Source organism: Panthera uncia, chromosome C2 (assembly GCF_023721935.1).
Source record: "Panthera uncia isolate 11264 chromosome C2, Puncia_PCG_1.0, whole genome shotgun sequence".
NCBI lineage: Eukaryota > Metazoa > Chordata > Mammalia > Carnivora > Felidae > Panthera > Panthera uncia.
This window is the reverse complement of record NC_064810.1, coordinates 27,665,187-27,668,742: the sequence shown is the minus strand read 5'-3', so window position 1 is coordinate 27,668,742 and position 3,556 is coordinate 27,665,187. Positions and strand designations below refer to the sequence as shown.

Sequence of the window (3,556 nt, the reverse complement as noted above, 5' to 3'; positions counted from 1 at the left end):
AGGGGCCGCGCTCCCGGGCCGTTTCCGGCGGCGCCCGCGGCCGCTCCTGCAGCCCCCGGCCGCGGCCGCCACTCACCCGAGGCCGCCGCGGCTCCGAGCCTCGGGCTCCGTCAGGCGCACTTCACGAAGGCGCCCCGTCGCCCCGTGCTCCCTCGGCGCCCCGGCGAGCTCTTCCCTCCGGTCAGCAGCGCTGCCAAGCGCAGTGGCAGCCGCGGGGCCACCGGCGGGCGTGCGCGGGCGGGCGGGAGGGCTTGGGGCCGGCGCGTCCCTCCGCCTCGGCCGCCTCCTCCACCTCCTCCGCCTCCGCCTCCTCCTCCGCCGCCGCCGCCGCCGCCTCCCGAGTTCGGGGCTCTGCTGCAATGTCTGCGAGGCTGACTTTGAGCGCCTCGCTCGCCGCCCGCCCGCAGCCGCGCTCCTCCCTCCGCCGCCGAGTCCGCCGCGGCCCAGTCCCTCCCCTCGCCGCTCCACGCCATTCAGCTCTTCAGCCAAGTTTCTTAACCCTTTTTTCCCCCTCCCTCCCATTGTCACCGGGGCAGGAGGAACCGCTCGGGTCCCGGCAGCTCGCGGGAACTGAGGAGCACCCCCCCCCCGCCCCCGGTTTGCTGTTTTCCTCCTTGCCCGCCCTCTGGATGGCCCGGCGGGGGCTGCAGGGCCCAAAGGCGGCGGGAGGACTGCGTCGGCCGGGAGAGGTGGGTGCTCCATGCGCCCGAGCCGACCCCTTCCCCCCCCACGCTCGGCTCCCGGCTCTGTCCAGCCGCCCCCGACCGCCCAAGGCGACTGGACAGCTCCTCCCGGGCCCCCCGGGGGCTTGTTCTCGTTAACGCCTGCCTTGGGCTCGCGTCTGGGACACAGCCTGAGGGCCGGGACGCCCAGGTCCCGCCGGGGTGCTGGCGCCCCCCCTCCCATTTCACCCCACGACACGCGTTCCCTCGGCTCCTTCTCACGCACCCCACCCCCAGCTTCCACCACCTTGTAATCTGTGTGTCCTGCTTTAATCTTGGGGGGGGGGGGGGGGGCCACGGGCACTAACTCCAGGTCACTTTAAAGACCGCACGCCTTAGCACGTAGTAGGCACCCAGGAATCAATGTGGAGTGACTCAGAGAGGAAGACTGGGAAGGAGACCTGAGGAGTGCCCCGTCCAGCTCCTTGAACGGACGTAGGACCCAGGAGCAGGGTTTATCTTCAACTGCTTTGTCACTGCGAAGTCTCCGGCAGGAGTCGGTCAGCGAATCTACATCATCCCGGGGAAGAATTTGACCCTACCAGACGAGGCAGAAAGAACAGGACTGCCACTTCTTCGGCAGCTCTGCTCGGTTCAGTCTCGGAATAAGAAATAACAATTACATCATGAGGCCGGGGCGGCAGCGCTGTGGAGCCTCTCGGTTTCCTGCAGCTTAATCTCGCTGAACCCGCCTCTGAACGGGGGGGGGGGGGGGGGGAGGCACATATGGATTGGTGGCGAGAGAAAGTAGAGAGAGGAGAGAGTCCCACAAAACCATAATCCCCCCTCCTTCTCCTTGCATTTGCTGTTTTAAAATCTTATCCTCAACGCTCCCCCAGACATCTAACTAGAACTATTAACACCCCTTCAACACCTCCCCAGATGTCAGGTTTCTTTTTGACTCTAGCATCTAGCGTTTAGTAACTCGCCATGAAAAAAAGTACCGGGGGAAATGAGTGCCGTTGCTGAAATTGTCTTTTGCCTGATACAAAAACGCTGAAGTACAGCTTAGCCTCACCCTTAACTCGGAAGTGGCATGCCTGTGTTAAAACACTTAATACACAAAACAAATGAGAGGATGAGGCACTCCATTCCTATGTATAGGTTTTCAAATCCTTAAGAATTCGATAACATTGGAAAATAGAGTTGCCAGCGCACTTAAGAAAACCACTATCCTAGTCATGAAACAGTAGTCTATGCCTGTTATGTAATGGCTGTATTGTGCATTTAAAATGTCTTTTAACCTTCAAAATATGAATGAGTGTTCTGTAACACTTCCAATTCTTAAAAGTGAAAGCAATGCTTAATAAATGCACCACCTAGCACAGTACTGGGCACATGGTAGGATCATTTGGCTTAATGGTGATGGTGCATTTTAGAACAATTATTTTACATCACCCTAGAGATTCAACTGTGTAATCTGTTGCCATCTAACACAGTTTAAACTTCATATGGTAGCTTCTTATGTGCATATACAACAGTCTGAAATTTGCTCAAGGCCACTGTGTAAAGTCAGCTATTTTACAGTACATCATTTATCCAGTTGGTGCAAGTGAACTGTTCTAATTAAGTGATGATCATCAGAATTGGAATCTGGCCCTTTAAGGAGTCAAACTTAAAAAACAAACAAAAAACTGTTAAGTGATATACACAGATTTTCTAAAATGGGTTATATATATATATTTTTTTTTTCTTGAGCAATATATTGGACTTTCTTTGGCTTTTTTCTTGGAAATTCAGGGTTAATTTTATTAAAAGTGTTTATTGCAGTAAGTTGTAGTGGATTCAACAAAAACATTCTATATCAGGCTTCTTCCTAGTTGTTAAGAGATGCTCCCAGCAGGTATATAAACTTATCAATCGCTGCACTGAAGGACTCTATGACTTAGTGACTATCTCTGCTCTTTGTAGTTTCTCTCGTCCCCTTCACTAACTGACAATCTGTTGTCCTTTTTCTCTGTTGCCACAGCATGCTGCCTCCAATATTTTCCTCCTCTTCTCATTGGCAGTGTCTGGTCTAGTGCAGACTGGGAATCTAGATAGCCTCACTTGTCACAATTCAGTAAAGTAAAACTAAGTAGGTCCTAGGTAAGACTGATGTGCTCACCAAGGAGTAAGACACATGAACCTTAATGCATAGACTTAGGGACAGTTATTCAAACTACTCAAATGTTGCTTTGAAAAGTATTCTTTTGGGGTGCCTGGGTGGCTCAGTCGGTTGAGCGTCCGACTTCGGCTCGGGTCACGATCTCACAGCTCGTGAGTTCGAGCCCCACATCAGGCTCTGTGCTGACAGCTCAGAGCCTGGAGCCTGCTTCGGATTCTGTGTCTCCCTCTCTCTCTGCCCCTAACCCACTCGCATTCTGTCTCTGTCTCTCTCAAAAATGAATAAACACGTAAAAAAATTTAAAAAAAAAGTATTCTTTTTTGTACCTTAACTGGGTTTTGGATCACTGAGGTTCATAGAGAAACGGCCTTCTAATAAGTGAGGTTACACAGTTAACCCAACAAGCAGAGTATTGGTACTGCCCTCCAACGCTAGTGTTAAAAAGTCCAGCGCCATGTTAGATGACTTAACAAAGCTGCCCACCTCCTATTAATCTATCTCTTCAACCCCACAGAAATCCAATAGTGAGATCCTGAACTCTTTTTGATAGTGCATCATTAAAAGTAAATTGGCCACCTTTTGTGGAATTCATTTTTACTTATCGTGCTAATTGTGGTGGGGCTCTTTTGTTGTTCTTTGTTTTTAAAAAATCAATACCTAAATTTCCTGTCTAAGACAGTCATTGCAGGGATATTGGGCATATATGTAATGTAAGAATGCCTATTCA

The 3,556-nt window shown here is 51.7% G+C and overlaps 1 protein-coding gene across 1 annotated transcript in view; it reads right to left on the bottom strand.

The window, feature by feature from the left end:
• NRIP1 (nuclear receptor interacting protein 1) overlaps positions 1-130 on the bottom strand; it is a 101,745-nt gene extending 101,615 nt beyond the window's left edge. The window contains exon 1 of the mRNA XM_049627986.1: positions 77-130. The gene's annotated coding sequence lies outside the window, so the exon portion shown is untranslated. The remainder of the gene's footprint in view (positions 1-76) is intronic.
• Positions 131-3,556: the final 3,426 nt, after the last annotated feature.